At 40.9% G+C, this 19,020-nt stretch overlaps 1 protein-coding gene across 2 annotated transcripts in view; it reads right to left on the reverse strand.

Annotated features, from left to right (window-relative positions):
* GPRIN2 (G protein regulated inducer of neurite outgrowth 2) overlaps positions 1-19,020 on the reverse strand; it is a 39,481-nt gene that overhangs the window by 11,321 nt on the left and 9,140 nt on the right. The window lies entirely within an intron of this gene.

Below are 19,020 nucleotides of genomic sequence, written 5' to 3' on the forward strand. Positions count from 1 at the left end.
CCGGTGTTTGTGAAAGTGGTCTGTCCAGTGTCTCACTGCTATCAGTCATTCGATCAAATATTTACCAAGCTCCTCCTGTGTCAGGTTCCGAGGGTACAAGCTTGTACTGTGTGGGGGGAGTACAGGATGGGGATGGTTGCTTTGGCAGAGAGTGCTGGATCTAGCCTGAGGACCATGTAGGCCAAGTGCCATTTGCTGAGACTCTGCCCTGACCAAAGAGCAGCACACATGGGTTGTGCTTTTGGGTGCTTGAAATACAAGGTGGAGAGGCAGGCAGGTGCACATACATGAGTAGAGTGTCTAGGAGGTCTGGACATTGTGGGCAGAGGGGTGGGCCCTGAAGTCAAAGGGGTGGCTAAGGGCTTCAGGGAAAGAGTAACATGAGAAAAGAGGGCTTAGGATCCAGCAGTGAGTCTCCAGGTGGCAAAGGACTAGGAAAGTGCAGCCAAAAAGGACAGAGGGAAATGGGGACATTGCAGTGACACCAGATGCTTAGAGCAAGAAGCTTCAGTAAGGTGATGGAGGCAGAAGCCACTGGAGTAGGTTGAGGGATGAGCTGGAGGAGAGTTCTGGAACCAGTGCTGTGTACACTGTGCTGCTAAGCATGGCCATAAAGGAGAGAAGAAAGGTAGCTTGGAAAGGGATATGGGGTCAGAAGAGATGGGGTTTTTTATTTTGTTTTTTGTTTGTTTGCTTGCTTGCTTTTGAATGTGTTGCATAATGTAGGAAGTTTCTTTGATTTTAAACAATGGAAAACAACTCTGATTAAGTTAAGCAAAAGGGGAGTATGTCTGAAGACTGCAGGGAGCCCTAGAAGCTGACGGGGAACTAGCCGTAGTTAAGGCAGGAGCCAGGTGACTCCAGACTCTGACAACTGGAGCCACTTGCTCCACAGTGTCATCCAGTCACCACCAAAGGAAGGATTCCTGTCCTTTGTCCTTGGCGTGTCTCTCAGCTTGATCCAAAGTCCCAATGGAGCAGAAGCTCATTTGGCTGACCTATGGCCACATGCCCTCTATCCTTGGATGGACATACCTGGAGGAATACCTGGCTGAATACTACTTTAGGAAGACCCACTGTCCCACTGAGACTACACATTACAGGACTTTTTCCCCAGATGGAGGGTTGAAGGCTGGGTGGACAGAAACAGACAGATAGCCACTGTGTATTGTAGCAAATTAAGCATATTTGACAGCCTGAAAGACTCACAGAGAGGGAGTGGCTAGAGCTAAAGGCATGGGAATCATTGCTGTCATCAGGTCCCTGATGGGCTGATCAGAAGAAGTAGAATAAGAGAGGTGGATGGCTTCTCTATGAAACAGGAGGGCAAGAAGAAATGATGGGGTTACTGAGGTAGTATAGTCTCTCTCCTCTTGGGAAAGAAGGTCGCTGGCAGCCATAAGTCTACATCTCTACATCCTTGGATCTAAAAATGCACAAATCAAATCTTATTGACCCTGCTTGAAAATCGTGGGATAGAAAACTCGCTGTCCGATGGGCCAGCCTGTGTCATCTACTCCTCCCGGGAAGGTATGGGGCACTGCACCATGACTGAGTCACAGGGAGGGAGGAAAAGTTTTTAACCAAAAAAGGGCAAGACACTATTGCCATACTAAGGGAAAGTGACAGTGAGCTGGCCCAAAGAACAAATGACCACTGGGGACAGCATCTGTGGGAGTCTCTTAGAAGACATGCTATGTTGGCATGTGTCGGTGTGTCACTGATGCCTAAGGAAGGGAGAGCTTTGACCAAGTCAAACAGTATCTGCTTTTCTGACAAAAATGTTTCTAGAGAACAAGAGACCTTCCATCCATAAGATCCATAGGGAAAAGGATGTCTTTCTGTCTGACAAAAAGATACTGACTCCCCAGGACGTGGCCTATGATAGATGCCATCTAGATGGATGGATGGATGGACGGATGTAGTTTATCCAGAAAATGCCTATTACTACCTCAGTTTAGTTCCATAAACATTTTCCTGAGTGCCTAATAACTGCTAGTCCCATGCTGTGACCTGGCAATGCAGGCTGTATCAGAGATGCCTTGACCCCAAGGCCCACATGATGGGCTTTCAGGGAAGGCTGATGACAGATGCACAAACGGATTAGGTCACAGGGACTGAAGGGAACAAAAGGAGCTGAGACCCTCAGAGGACATACCCTAGAGTACATATCTGATGTTTTTGACTCCCCAAAATCCATCCTCCCATTTTATTTGGGGGACCACCCCAAAACAGACTGCCACCTGTCTCCCAATTTTTATTTTCTCCCCTATAATAATAGAACTCCTCTAGCCAAGAACATGACTACCCAGAATAATGACCACATCTCCCAGGCACCATGCAGCCAGCATGCCATAGCACTAGGTCTGATGAATGAAATTTTAGCGGAAGTGATGTGTGCAATTTCTCAGTCATGCCCTTCAGAAGGAAGGGGCCTTGCTGCTTGCCTCTCCTCAGGCTGAAGTGAAGTCATGGTGTCAAGCCAGGTTGTACCATTCAGATGAAGGCAAGATAAACCAGACAGAGCCAACTTCCCAATACAGTATGTTTGGTTATCAGCCCTGGACTATTTATGATCAGGTTTTATATGAAAGAGAAATTAACCTCTAGCCCAGTGATTCTCAACCTTCCTAATGCTGTGGCCCTTCAATACAGTTTAATACAGTTGAGAACTGCTACTCTAGCCTATTTAAACCACTCTTTGTGGTGAGAGCTCCCTTACAAAAGGAAGCCTATATACTAATTAATACAGAATTCTATTCCTTAAAGAGACGTGTATGAAACTAAACTAGTTTCAGATAATGAAACTAAAAATATGTTTTTAGATACTGTACATGGATATGGCAGACTAGAAACCCTTGTTATGTCATGCCAAAGTAGTTGATAAGCTGATTCCTGTAATATTTTGGGAAATCAGCTTTAGCTCTAAAAAGAAATGATTGAAAATTTCAGAATGTTGGTGTTCATTGGGTGCATCTTGCCACTCTCTACAAAGTCCAACCTGAGCCAGAAGAATCTGGACAGAGCTAGCTAAGTAGGCAGGCCGAGAAGTAAGGGAATACAGCAGTGGTCAGAGAAACTTTGTTTGACTATGAGCTATAATCTAAGTTGAAAGTCTACTGCTTTTGCACCACAAACTGAAACTGAGGCAGATATAGAAATTTCTGAAGTAGTATTAGCAGGAGGCAGGATTCTGGGCCCTAATCATTTTCAAGTACTTTTGATAAAGGCTCTCAGCTTGACAGTGACAGCCAACTGAGCAACAAAAACCAGAGCAAAAATGTTGCCTCCGATCCAAATGGACTGTTTTGACTAGTCTCAAGTTGAGAGAAAGGTGAATGTGTAGAACCCACAGGCAGATAAATAAAAGGCCACAGTTTTTAGACTTTAACACTGGGTTGAGCATTCCTAATCCAAAATGCTCTTAAATTTGAAATGTTTTGAGCACTAATGTGACACTCAAGGGAAATGCACATTGGAACATTTTGGATTTTGATTTTCAAATTAGGGATGCCAATAATATTCTAAAATCAAAAATCAAAAATCTAAAACACAGGCCAGGCACAGTAACTCATGCCTATAATCCCAGCATTCTGGGAAGCCAAGGGGGGTAGATTGCTTAAACTCAGGAATTTGAAACCAGCCTGAGCAAGAGTGAGACCCAGTCTCTACTAAAAATAGAAAAACTAGCTAGGCATCTTGCCTGTAATCCCAGCTACTAGGGAAGCTAAAGCAAGAGAATGGCCTGAGTCCAAGATTTTGAGCTTGCTTCAAGCTCAATGATGCCACAGCATTCTACCCAGGGCAACAGAGTGAGACTTTGTCTCAAAAAAAAAAATAAATAAATAATCCAAAACACCCAAGCAATTCAGGTAAGGAATATTCAACCTGTACTTGCCTAAGAGAATAACTAGGAGCAACTAGGCAGAACGCCAACTGAGATTTTGAGAGGCATGTGTTACCAAAGAAACCATGGGCCTGGCAGTGTGAGCCTGAATTTTTGACTCCTTAAAGCAACCAAACCCTTGCCACCAAACCCAGACCAGGAAGAAGTGGGCTACAAAAGCTGTGCAGCCCTTCAATGCCCACATGGCCATGGATCTTATTCTGACTGACTGTGACATACTAAGGATGAGGAGGCAGATGATGAGTGTAAGAGTTTGAGGGTACTGCACCAGAAAGAACCACATCCAGACCTGAGATGCAGTCTGTCTCTCCCCTGATCCCAGCCTTGGAGCTGGACATAGGCACTGGACAGAGCTTTGGGTTGTCTCTGCTAGAAGAGGACACTCAGACATTTGGCTGGCCAAAGGGAGAAACTGGGGCTGAGATTGCCAATTGCTTCCTGATCACCCTCATCTCCTGTGTTTTAAGAATCCCTATTTTCTGTCTGAGGACATGGAATTCCAGAAAAAAAGACTATATTTCCTTATCTCTCAGAAGATATGTTTGCCCAAGTAACTGACCAGCAGGATTGAAGTGGGGAGTTGATGCCTTTACACAAAGTGTGAGTGCTCCTCTTACCCCTTTTCCATTTCCACTGACGGGGCAGTGGAGGTGGCTGTCAAACATCTCACACCACTCAGGTAAATGGTGCCCAGGGAGAGTGGAGCAGCAAGATAGAAAAAAGCCTGGGTTCTCAGGATGCTTACCTGCAGGCAGTTGAGGGAGAAAGAAACTTGTATCTTGCTTAAGCCAATCTTATCTGAAGTCTCTCACAGCAGGTCACATATATTCTAAAAGTTACTTACTCTCTTCTCTCCTCTATACTCATGTGCTCTGGGTGGGTCTTGGAGGAGGGGCATGTGGATAGGCCTGAGCCAACCACTGCATCACATTACCCTGGCCAGAGGTTGTTTAGGTTAACCATGTGTCCCACTTAGAGCCAATAATAAGCAATGAAGAATATCTCTGGGTGGGTAGAGCAAGATAGGGGACCAGAAAATTATTCAGCTGAGCTCTCTTAGAATGACTGTGGAAAAAGAGAGAACCCAGTCATACTTGGTGCAGGAACCTCACCCAGAGTCATAGCTCAGGGAGCACACCAACGTGGTGGTAAGCTGGATATAGCATATGATCTAGAGTGATAGAAATCTGATGAATTAGGCAAGTGATTGTGACTGGCTGGGATGGGCTGGCCCCCCATGAAGGTCCAGGATGGGAGGAAGCCTTTCCAGAGTTTTCAGTTGTTGGGGGAAGCTGTGCATTGAGTGGAAAGCTTGGAAGAGTGGGCCAACTCAAACACTATACATCAACCAAATTTGAATGCTGGTTGGAGTGGATTGGCCATAGGTTTGGTGGCTAGTGAGGCAGCCATACTGAGAAGGTCTCTGTGGCTAGGAGGCTGCCATTGTGCGAAGGTCATGAGAAGGTCTTAGCAGGGGCCTAAAGGATGGCTGTTTTATTTCTACCTGCCAGGATCAGAACTGCACTCTTGGGACAGGCCGAGGGACTCCTGCACCCCATGCAAAATGGAGTCAGGGGCAATGTGAGAGCTGGCCCTGAAGGATCCTTGTGAGCTTTAAGATCCCAACCCAGCAGGGTCTGAATGCTGAGGAAACAACCAAGCAATCACCAAAGGCAATTAAGTTTGGAATAAGGACCATATTGCTGGCTGTGCTCTCTGTCTCCTAAGAAAACTTCAGCACCACCTGGTGTCTTGACAACATATTGCAACTATTGTCATCAAGAGCAAGGACTTCTGTTTATTTAGCTACAAAGAAGAGTTTGGCTTTGATCAGGCTGAGGCCACTTAAAGACCTAAGCTCTGAGACAAGGTAATTTGAAGCAAAAGAGGCAGTGAGAAGGAAAAAAAGAGGACAAGGAGGTGAACAAGAAGAAAGAACACATGAGGAGCAACCGACAGAAAAATTAGGGCAATATGAAAAACCAAAACAGAGGCACTCCCCCAAGGGACCATGAGGCAGCTACTACTGCAGAAGACTCCACCTATAAAGAATTAATGGACTTGACAGGAAGGGAATTTAAAATATGGTAGATAAAGACAATAAAAGGAATGGATAAGAAAATGGAAAGACAGAATCAAAAGTCAGATGAGAGATATGTAGAATATAGAAAGGATATAGAGAAGCTTGAGGAAATGAAGGAGACAATCAGGGGATGTAAAGATGCAGTAGAAAGTATCAAAAATAGGTTAGAGCATGGAGAAGAAAGAACTTCAGACCTAGAAGATAAAGTTTTCAGGTTAACCCAGATAGTTAAAAAGGCAGAAAAGAAGAGAGAGAAAGTACAGGTGCTTAGAGAACTACGAGACTCCATGAAGTGTTATATGAATAATAGGGATCCCCAAAGGGGAATAAGATTGTCCCAAAGGAATGGAAGACTGGAGACTATCATAAAGGAAAACTTCCCAAGTTTTACTAAAGACCCTGACACACTCTTTTCAGATGGATAATGAATCCCAGGTCATCTCAACACAAACAGAGCCTCTGCAAGACATTTTGCAATGAACCTGTCCAAAGTCAAGATGAAAGAAAAAAATCCTCAAGCAGCTAGGAGTAAGTGCCAACTGACCTACAAAGGTAGAGCCATTAGGATGACAGCAAACTTTTCATATGTAACCTTCAAAGCCAGAAGAGCATGGTCATCCACCTTCAACATTCTTAAGAAAAACAATTTTCAACTCGGAATTCTATATCCTGCTAAACTAAGCTTCAAAATTGATGGAGAAATCAAATCTTTTGCAGATGTGCAAGCACTGAGGAAATTCGCCACAACAAGACCAGCTTTATAGGAAATACTTAAACTTATTCTCAATACTGACCATCACAGTAGACCACCAGCAAAGTAAACACCCAGAAGCTAAAGGTCAAAACTTAGCTTCTGCAGTGGCACAAAGGATAAAATTACACAATGAACTTTCACAAAATAAGATGAATAGAACTCCACCATACTTAATAAATATCTCAATAAATGTCAATGGACTAAATTCACCACTAAAGAAGCACAGACCAGCTGACTGGATAAAAAAGCACAAGCCCATATGCTGTCTCCAGGATGCACACCTAGCCATGAAGGACAAATCAAGACTCAGAGTTAATGGATAAAAAACAGTATTTCAAGCAAATGGAAACCAGAAGAAAGTAGGGGTTGTAATATTATTTTCAGATACAAGTGGATTTAAAGCAATTAAGGTTAAGAAAGACAAAGATGGACACTTTATACTGGTCAAAGGAACAATACAATAAGAAGTCTTCAATTTTAAATATTTATGCACCCAATTTAAATACTTTCAGATTTATGAACTAGACTTTGATGGGTCTGAGCAATATGATACCCCATAACACCACAATAGTCAGGGACTTCAACACTCTTCTGACAAAACTGGACAGATCCTCTATACAGAAACTAAACAAAGATACAAAGAACTTAAATGTGACCCTAGAACAAATGGGATTAATAGACATATACAGATCACACCATCCCAAAGTTAAGGAATATACATTATTTTTTTTTTTGTCAGACCATGGTACATACTCCCAAATTGACCTCATCCTAGGATACAAATCAAACCTCAGCAAAATTAAAGAATAGAAATTAGACCTTGTATCATCTCAGACCACAAGAGAATAAAGGTGGAACTCAACTCCAACAAAAAGGTTCATCCGTACACAAAGACTTGGAAATTAAACAACCTTATGCTGAATGATAGTTGAGTTCAGGAAGAGATATGTTTGAGGAATTTAAAATTTTTCCTCTTTTATCTCTTAAATTCCTCAAACATAACAACAAAGAAGACACAAGTTACCAAAACCTGTGGGATATAGCAAAAGCATCTTAAGAGGGAAATATCACATCAGATGCCTACATTCAAAAAACAGAAAAAGAGACTGGGCATGATGGCTCATGCCTATAATCCCAGCACTTGGGAGGCTGAGGCAGGTCGATTGCTTGAGCTCAAGAGTTCAAGACCAGCCTCAGCAAGAGCAAGACCCTGTCTCTAAAAAATAGCCAGGCATTGTGGCAGGCACCAGTAGTCCCAGCTACTTGGAAGGCTAAGACAAGAGTTGGAGGTTACCGTGAGCTATGACACCATAGCTCTACCAAGGGCAACAAAGTGAGTCTCCATTTCCAAAAAAAAAAACAGAAAGATAGAGCATCAACAAACTCATCAACCATCTTATGGCATTGGAAAAAGAAAAACAATCTAATCCCAAACCCAGCAGCAGAAAAAAAATAACCAAAATTAAATCAGATATTAATGAAATTGAAAACGAAAGAACCATTGAGAAAATTAATGAAATAAAAAGTTGATTTTTTGAGAAAATAAATAAAATTGATAAACCTTTGGCCAGATTAACTAGAAATGAAAAAGTAAAATCTCTAATAACCTCAATCAGAAACAAGAAAGGGGAAATGACAACAGATGTCACGGGGATACAAGAGATCATCTCTGAGGACTACAAGAAACTCTATGCCCAGAAATTTGACAATGTGGAGGAAATGTATCAATATGTAGAATCACATCCTCTTCCTAGACTTACTCAAGAAGAAATAGATCTCTTGAACAGACTAATTTTAAGAACTGAGATTGAAGAAACAATAAAAAATCTTCCCCCAAAAAAATGCCCTGGTCCAGATGACTTCACACCAGAATTCTAGTGAACCTTCCAAGAAGAGCTTATACTCATACTGCAAAAATTATTCCAAAAAATTGAGAAGGAATCCCCAATCTGTTCTATGAAGCAAACATCACCCTGATACCAAAACCATGAAAAGACCCAACTACAAAGGAGAATTTCAGAAAAATTTCACTAATGAATATAAACGCAAAAATTCTCAACAAAATTCTAGCCAATAGATTACAGCTACACATTAAAAAAAAAAAATCATTCATCATGATCAAATAGGTTTCATCCCAGGAATGAAAGGCTATTTTTAAATGCGAGTACATAAACATAATTTGCCATATCAACAGAAGCAAAAACAAAGACCATATAGTCCTCTCAATAGATACAGAAAAAGCATTCAATAAAATTCAGCATCCTTGTCTAATCAGAACATTTAAGAATATAGGCATAGGTGGCAAATTTCTTAATCTGATCAAAGCCATCTATGACAAACCCATAGCTAATATTATACGGAATGGAGCAAAACTGAAAGCTTTGCACTTAGCACCAGAACCAGATAAGGTTGTCTTCTATCACCACTACTATTCAACATAGTGCTGGAAGTTCTGGCCAATACAATCAGACAAGAGAAGGAAATAAAGGGCATCCAAATGGGTGCAGAGGAGGTCAAACTCTTGCTCTTTGCTGATAATATAATCTTATACTTAGAGAATCCCAAGGACTCAAGACTCCTAGAAGTGATCAAAAAATACAGCAATGTTGAGGCGGAGCAAGATGGCGGCCGAGTAACAGCTTCCTTGCATCTGGGCACCGTGAGTCTGGGGAGATAGGTCTCCAGGCATCTCTGGCTGGTGGGATCTGCCTATCATCACTCCTATGAGGATACAGGGAGTCAGCGAGAGACTTCTGGACCCCAAGAGGAGGACTAAAACAGTGGAAAACCGGCAAGTGGTCGCGTGTGTTCAATCCGTCTAAACCCACCCACAACTGTAAGTTCAGTAGCAGCGAGACTGCAAACCAGAAAGGCCTTACCTGTGAACTGTTTTGGTGTCCATGACTTGGCACTGAGTTGAACTGCCTTGGGGAGGGCCTGAGCGGGAGTACGGAGAACTTTGGCCGTTGTCTAGGGCCCCAGTCTGAGCCGCTGAGCCAGATGGAGCTCATAGTGTTTGGCGGTGGGTCACACGGAACCATTGTCAGTGATCTGCCCCGGCAAGCTCCGCCCTCAGGGTCGCAGAGCTAGAAACGGGTGGGAGCTGGTAACCCAGCAACCAAGTAGCCTAAGGGTGGGGTCTGAGCCGCCTTGCAGCCCTAACCCTCAGGGGCAGAGTGAGACCCGTTTTGGCACACTGGGTAAGTGGATAGCCATTTCAGCAGTGAATCCAGCGAGAAAGCTGGGAAACCTTCTGCTCAGCAAGTTTACAAGTTCAAAGTGCCTTTTAAGTGGGCTGAAGAGAGATTTAGGGTGTCTACCTGCTGGGGTTTGAGAAATCAGCAGCCTCCAGTCGTATCAGAACTATGATTAACATCTCATACCCCAGAAGACCACGTGTTGCCCAGACAAAATTCAATAACATATACAAACTGCTTTGTTTTTGGTTGTGTATTTTTTTCTTTTTTTTTTTGTTTGTTTGGTTTTTTTTGTTTATTTTGACGTTGTTGATGTTCTTTTGTTTTTTAATTTCAATCTTTTCCATACAGATCCCTTTTTCTTTCTCAATTTTTCTAGTTTAATTATAATTTCCCATTGCTGCCTTTTTAAATAACTAGAACTTCATTTTTGCTAGTGTTTCTACCGCTATCACTTGGTTTTTCACCCAATTTTATCCCCGTAAAGTTTTCTGTTCGCTTGTTTTGGTTTGATTTATAGCATTTTTGTCTTTCCTCTCTACTTGGTGGAGGTGGGGTACTGTGTCTGATCAGGTTAGCAAAGAGCTGCTGACCTCAAGGGAACCACCCAACTGGGCACCCCCAGAAGGTGGGGTTTTTTACGGTTGTGTCAAAGTACCCTACTGTACACCTATATTGCCCTGTCTCCCTCTTTCTGTGCCTCTCTTCTTTTTGTCAATATTCCTTATACCCACCCCCTCTCCTTTCTCTATCTTTCCTTTTTTTCTTATCACTCAGTCCTCCTTTCTTTCATCCCTTTTTTGCTCTTCAACCTTCTCACCCTTCTGGTCCTGCAACCCTTAGTCCACAGGCACAAGAACTTAAAGAGCAAGAGGAAGTGAAAGGAAAATTAGGGCAAGGAAACAGATAAAAGAAATCACTCATGACGAAGAATCAGGAGAAAACTCCAGGCAACATGAAGAACCAGTCTACAACAACCCCACCAAGGGACCATGAGGTAGCTACTGCAGAGGATTCCACCTGTAAAGAAATGTTAGGAATGACAGAAAGGGAATTTAGAATACACATGTTGAAAACAATGAAAGAAATGATGGAAACAATGAAGGAAATTGCTAATAAAGTGGAAAATAACCAAAAGGAAATCCAAAAACAGAATCAAATAAGAGATGAACGATATGAAGAATATAAAAAGGACATAGCAGACCTGAAGGAACTGAAACAGTCAATTAGGGAACTTAAAGATGCAATGGAAAGTATCAGCAACAGGTTAGACCATGCAGAAGAAAGAATTTCAGAGGTAGAAGACAAAGTTCTTGAGATAACTCAGACAGTAAAAGAGGCAGGAAAGAAGAGAGAAAAAGCAGAATGTTCACTGTCAGAATTATGGGACTTTATGAAGTGTTCCAACATACGAGTTATAGGAATTCCAGAAGGGGAAGAAGACTGCCCCAGAGGAATGGAAGCCATACTAGAGAATATTATAAAAGAAAATTTCCCAAACATCACCAAAGATTCTGACACACTGCTTTCAGAGGGCTATCGGACCCCAGGTCGCCTCAACTCTAACCGAGCTTCTCCAAGACACATTGTGATGAACCTGTCCAAAGTCAAGACAAAAGAAAAGATTCTGCAAGCTGCCAGGAGTAAGCGCCAGTTGACCTACAGGGGCAAATCCATCAGAGTTACCGCAGACTTCTCTAATGAAATTTTCCAAGCAAGAAGACAATGGTCATCTACCTTTAATATACTTAAACAGAACAATTTTCAGCCCAGAATTCTGTACCCTGCTAAGCTAAGGTTCAAAATTGACGGAGAAATCAAATCATTTACGGATATACAAACATTGAAGAAATTCGCCACAACAAGACCAGCTCTACAGGAAATACTTCGACCTGTTCTGCACACTGACCACCACAATGGATCAGCAGCAAAGTAAGAACTCAGAAATCAAAGGACAGAACCTAACCTCCACACTGATGCAAAAGATAAAACTAAGCAATGGACTCTCACCAAATAAGACGAATAGAATACTACCACACTTATCAATTATCTCAATAAATGTTAATGGCTTGAATTCCCCACTGAAGAGACATAGATTGGCTGACTGGATTAAAAAACACAAGCCATTCATTTGCTGTCTGCAAGAAACACACCTGGCTTCAAAAGACAAATTAAAGCTCCGAGTCAAGGGTTGGAAGACAATTTTTCAGGCAAATGGAATTCAGAAGAAAAGAGGAGTTGCAATCTTATTTTCAGATACATGTGGATTTAAAGCAACTAAAGTCAAAAAAGACAAAGATGGTCACTTTATATTGGTCAAGGGAAAACTACAATAAGAAGACATTTCAATTCTAAATATTTATGCACCCAATTTAAATGCTCCCAGATTCTTGAAGCAGACCTTACTCAGTCTGAGCAATATGATATCTGATAATACCATCATAACAGGGGGCCTTAACACTCCTCTTACAGAGCTGGACAGATCCTCTAAACAGAAATTAAACAAAGATATAAGAGATTTAAATGAGACCCTGGAACAACTGTGCTTGATAGATGCATATAGAACACTCCACCCCAAAGATAAAGAATATACATTCTTCTCATCACCCCATGGAACATTCTCCAAAATTGATCATATCCTGGGACACAAAACAAATATCAACAGAATCAAAAGAATTGAAATTTTACCTTGTATCTTTTCAGACCATAAGGCACTAAAGGTGGAACTCAACTCTAACAAAAATGCTCAACCCCACCCAAAGGCATGGAAATTAAACAATCTTCTGTTGAATAACAGATGGGTGCAGGAAGAAATAAAACAGGAAATCATTAACTTCCTTGAGCATAACAACAATGAAGACACAAGCTACCAAAACCTGTGGGATACTGCAAAAGCAGTTTTGAGAGGAAAATTCATCGCTTTAGATGCCTACATTCGAAAAACAGAAAGAGAGCACATCAACAATCTCACAAGAGATCTTATGGAATTGGAAAAAGAAGAACAATCTAAGCCTAAACTCAGGAGAAGAAAAGAAATATCCAAAATCAAATCAGAGATCAATGAAATTGAAAACAAAAGAATCATTCAGAAAATTAATGAAACAAGGAGTTGGTGTTTTGAAAAAATAAATAAAATAGATAAACCATTGGCCAGACTAACTAGAAATAGAAAAGTAAAATCTCTAGTAACCTCAATCAGAAATGATAAAGGGGAAATAACAACTGATCTCACAGAGATACAAGAGATCATCTCTGAATACTACCAGAAACTCTATGCCCAGAAATTTGACAATCTGAAGGAAATGGATCAATATTTGGAATCACACCCTCTCCCTAGACTTAGCCAGGAAGAAATAGACCTCCTGAACAGACCAATTTCAAGCACTGAGATCAAAGAAACAATAAAAAAGCTTCCAACTAAAAAATGCCCTGGTCCAGATGGCTTCACTCCAGAATTCTATCAAATCTTCAAGGAAGAGCTTATTCCTGTACTGCAGAAATTATTCCAAAAAATTGAGGAAGAAGGAATCTTCCCCAACACATTCTATGAAGCAAACATCACCCTGATACCAAAACCAGGAAAAGACCCAAACAAAAAGGAGAATTTCAGACCAATCTCACTCATGAATATAGATGGAAAAATTCTCAACAAAATCCTAGCCAATAGATTACAGCTTATCATCAAAAAAGTCATTCATCATGATCAAGTAGGCTTCATCCCAGGGATGCAAGGATGGTTTAACATACGCAAGTCCATAAATGTTATCCACCATATTAACAGAGGCAAAAATAAAGATCACATGATCCTCTCAATAGATGCAGAGAAAGCATTTGATAAAATCCAGCATCCTTTTCTAATTAGAACACTGAAGAGTATAGGCATAGGTGGCACATTTCTAAAACTGATTGAAACTATCTATGACAAACCCACAGCCAAGATTTTAGTGAATGGAGTAAAACTGAAAGCTTTTCCTCTTAGAACTGGAACCAGACAAGGTTGTCCTCTGTCACCTTTACTATTCAACGTAGTGCTGGAAGTTCTAGCCAATACAATTAGGCAAGACAAGGAAATAAAGGGAATCCAAATGGGAGCAGAGGAGGTCAAACTCTCCCTCTTTGCTGACGACATGATCTTATACTTAGAGAACCCCAAAGACTCAACCACAAGACTCCTAGAAGTCATCAAAAAATACAGTAATGTTTCAGGATATAAAATCAATGTCCACAAGTCAGTAGCCTTTGTATACACCAATAACAGTCAAGATGAGAAGCTAATTAAGGACACAACTCCCTTCACCATAGTTTCAAAGAAAATGAAGTACCTAGGAGTATACCTAACGAAGGAGGTGAAGGACCTCTATAAAGAAAACTATGAAATCCTCAGAAAAGAAATAGCAGAGGATATTAATAAATGGAAGAACATACCATGCTCATGGCTTGGAAGAATCAACATTGTTAAAATGTCTATACTTCCCAAAGCAATCTACCTATTCAATGCCATTCCTATCAAAGTACCTACATCGTACTTTCAAGATTTGGAAAAAATGATTCTGCGTTTTGTATGGAACCGGAAAAAACCCCGTATAGCTAAGGCAGTTCTTAGTAATAAAAATAAAGCTGGGGGCATCAGCATACCAGATTTTAGTCTGTACTACAAAGCCATAGTGCTCAAGACAGCATGATACTGGCACAAAAACAGAGACATAGACACTTGGAATCTAATTGAAAACCAAGAAATGAAACTAACATCTTACAACCACCTAATCTTCGATAAACCAAACAAGAACTTACCGTGGGGGAAAGACTCCCTATTCAATAAATGGTGTTGGGAGAACTGGATGTCTACAGGTAAAAGACTGAAACTGGACCCACACCTTTCCCCACTCACAAAAATTGATTCAAGATGGATAAAGGACTTAAATTTAAGGCATGAAACAATAAAAATCCTCAAAGAAAGCATAGGAAAAACACTGGAAGATATTGGCCTGGGGGAAGACTTCATGAAGAAGACTGCCATGGCAATTGCAACAACAACAAAAATAAACAAATGGGACTTCATTAAACTGAAAAGCTTCTGTACAGCTAAGGAGACAATAACCAAAGCAAAGAGACAACCTACACAATGGGAAAGGATATTTGCATATTTTCAATCAGCCAAAAGCTTGATAACTAGGATCTATAGAGAACTCAAATTAATCCACATGAAAAAAGCCAACAATCCCATATATCAATGGGCAAGAGACATGAATAGAACTTTCTCTAAAGATGACAGACGAATGGCTAACAAACACATGAAAAAATGTTCATCATCTCTATATATTAGAGAAATGCAAATCAAAACAACCCTGAGATATCATCTAACCCCAGTGAGAATGACCCACATCTCAAAATCTCAAAACTGCAGATGCTGGCGTGGATGTGGAGAGAAGGGAACACTTTTACACTGCTGGTGGGACTGCAAACTAGTACAACCTTTCTGGAAGGAAGTATGGAGAAACCTCAAAGCACTCAACCTAGACCTCCCATTTGATCCTGCAATCCCATTACTGGGCATCTACCCAGAAGGAAAAAAATCCTTTTATCATAAGGACACTTGTACTAGACTGTTTAATGCAGCTCAATTTGCAATCGCCAAAATGTGGAAACAGCCTAAATGCCCACCAACCCAGGAATGGATTAACAAGCTGTGGTATATGTATACCATGGAATACTATTCAGCCATTAAAAAAAATGGAGACTTTACATCCTTCGTATTAATCCGGATGGAAGTGGAAGACATTATTCTTAGTAAAGCATCACAAGAATGGAGAAGCATGAATCCTATGTACTCAATCTTGATATGAGGACAATTAATGACAATTAAGGTTATGGGGGGGAAAGCAGAAAGAGGGATGGAGGGTGGGGGGTGGGGCCTTGGTGTGTGTCACACTTTATGGGGGCAAGACATGATTGCAAGAGGGACTTTACCTAACAATTGCAATCAGTGTAACCTGGCTTATTGTACCCTCAATGAATCCCCAACAATAAAAAAAAAAAAAAATACAGCAATGTCTCAGGATATAAAATCAACGCCCACAAATCAGTAGCCTTTGTATACGCCAATAACAGCCAAAATGAGAAGCTAATCAAGGACACAATTCCTTTTACAGTAGCTTCAAAGAAAATTAAATACATAGGAATATACATAACAAAAGAGGAGAAGGACCTCTACAAAGAAAATTATGAAACCCTAAGAAAAGAAATAGTGGAAGATATTAACAAATGGAAGAACATACCGTGCTCATGACTGGGAAGAATCGACATTGTGAAAAGCAATCTACAAATTCAATGCAATCCCCATTAAAATACCATCATCATACTTTCAAGATTTGGAAAAATAATTCTTTGTTTTATACAGAACCAGAAGAAACCCCGCATAGCCAAGCAATTCTGAGTAATAAAAACAAAGCTGGGGTTATCACCCTACCAGACAAACAGCTGTCCTACAAGGTCATAGTGATCAAAACAACATGGTATTGGCACAAAATAGAGACACTGACATTTGGAATCGAACAGAAAACCACAATATGAAACTAACTTCTAATAGCCACTGGATCTTTGATAAACCAAACAAGAACAAGAACATACACTGGAGAAAAGAATCGCTGTTCAATAAGTGGTATTGGGAGAACTGGATAACCACATCTAAAAGAATGAAACTGGACCCACACCTCTCACCACTGACAAAAATTGATTCAGATGGATAAAAGATGTAAATTTAAGGCATGGGCTTGGTGCCCGTAGCACAGTGGTTACAGCACCAGCCACACACACCAAAGCTGGCAGGTTTGAACCCAGCCCAGGTCTGCTAAACAACAATGACAACTGTAACAAAAATAGCCAGGTGTTGTAGTGGGCGTCTGTAGTCCCAAGTACTTAGGAGGCTGAGGCAAGAGAATTTCTTAAGCCCAAGAGTTTGAGGTTGCTGTGAGCTGTGATGTCACAGCACTAGTAAGACTCTGTCTCAAAAATAAATAAATAAATCTAAGGCATGAAACAGTTAAAATCCTTGAAGAAAGTGTGGGGAAAACACTTGAAGATACTGGCTTTGGGAAAGATTTTACAAAGAAGACTTCTGTGGCAAGTGCAACACAACAAAAATAAACAAATGGGACTTAATTAAACTGAAAATCTTCTGACAGCTAAGAAAACAACAACCAAAGCAACCAGACAACCTTCAGAATGGGAAAAGATATTTGCATATTATTAATTGGACAAAACCTTGATAACTAGGATCTATAGAGAACTCAAGTTAATTAACAAAAAAGACCCAACAATCCCATATATCACTGAGCAAGAGAGATGAATAGAACCTTCTCTAAAGAAGACAGATGAATGGCTAACAAACATGAAAAAGTGCTCATCATCCCTAATCATCAGAGAAATGCAAATCAATACCACCCTGAGATATCATCTAATCCCAGTGAGAATGGCCCCCATCACAAAGTCTCAAAGCTATAGATGCTAGTGTGGATGTGGAGAGAAGGGAACACTTTTACATTGCTGGTGGGACTGCAAACTAATGCCACCTTTTTGGAAGGAAGCATGGAGAATCCTCAAACTCAAATTAGGATCCTGCAATCCCATTACTAGGCATCTACCCAGAAGAAAAAAAAATCCTTTTATGATAAGGACATTTGCATTAGATTATCACAGCTCAATTTACAATTGCCAAAACGTGGAAACAGTCTAAATGCACACCAACCCAGAAATGGATTAACAAGCTGTGATATATATATTCTAATAATATAATATTTGCATTAGATTATCACAGTTCAATTTACAATTGCCAAAATGTGGAAACAGTCTAAACGCACACCAACCCAGAAATGGATTAACAAGCTGTGATATATATATTCTAATAATATAATATATTATATATATTATAATATTATTCAGACACTAAAAAAGATGATGACTTTTTTATTTAAAAAAGTGTTTTGTGGGCGGCGCCTGTGGCTCAGTCGGTAGGGTGCTGGCCCCATATACCAAGGGTGGCTGGTTCAAACCCAGCCCCGGGCAAACTGCAACCAAAAAAAAAATAGCCGGGCGTTGTGGCAGGCACCTGTAGTCCCAGCTGCTCGGGAGGCTGAGGCAAGAGAATCGCTTAAGCCCAGGAGTTGGAGGTTGCTGTGAGCTGTGTGAGGCCATGGCACTCTACAGAGGGCCATAAAGTGAGACTCTGTCTCTACAAAAAAAAAAAAAAAAAAAAGTGTTTTGTATTAACCTGGATGGAAGTGGAACACATTCTTCTTAGTAAAGCATCACAAGAATAGAAAAACAAGAATCCAATGTACTCAATTCTAACATAAAGGCAGTAGATGAACTAATACAAGGTGGGGGTAGGGGAATAAGCAAGTGAGGGGAGGGCAAGAGGAAGGAGGATGGAGGGTCATGGTGTATGGTACACCTCTTGTGGGTGGGACGCATTTATAAGCGGGACTTTAACAAATGCAATCAGTATAACCTAATTGTTTGTACCCTCAATAAATCCCAAACAATTTAAAAAAAAAAAACTATCTCTGTGAGTCCTGAAGAAGAAATTCACTCTGTTCTCCAAGAGAATGTGGGGACTAAAGCTGCTACCACCAACTTACACATAGCCTAGTGCTAGAGCCAGCCCAGGAATGATCAAGAGAGGATGTGCTAACAACCAAGGTCCTGAGTACATCATTTTAGCCTGAATCCAGAGAAGACTAAGGCTGGTCTCATCCTTGATATCTCAATTAAGGAAGACAATAAATTTCCTTCTTGTTCCTCCCTTGCTACCAAAGGTGTCCTCAGTGATACAGTCATCAACTGACCCTGGAGTATTGTGGAGGCATCATGAAGGGTTATGACTGACTTTTTTTTTTTTTGGCAGTTTTTGGCCAGAGCCGGGTTTGAAGCCACCACCTCTGGCATATGGGGCCACATATGCCTACTCCTTTGAGCCATAGGCCTTGCCCTATGCCTGACTTCTTGACAAGCAAGTCCATGAGCACCTGAGGCTTGCCTGGGGAAAAACAATGAGATTGTTATAAGGATGCATGTGGATTTG

Source organism: Nycticebus coucang, chromosome 3, assembly GCF_027406575.1.
Source record: "Nycticebus coucang isolate mNycCou1 chromosome 3, mNycCou1.pri, whole genome shotgun sequence".
NCBI classification, from domain to species: Eukaryota; Metazoa; Chordata; class Mammalia; order Primates; family Lorisidae; genus Nycticebus; species Nycticebus coucang.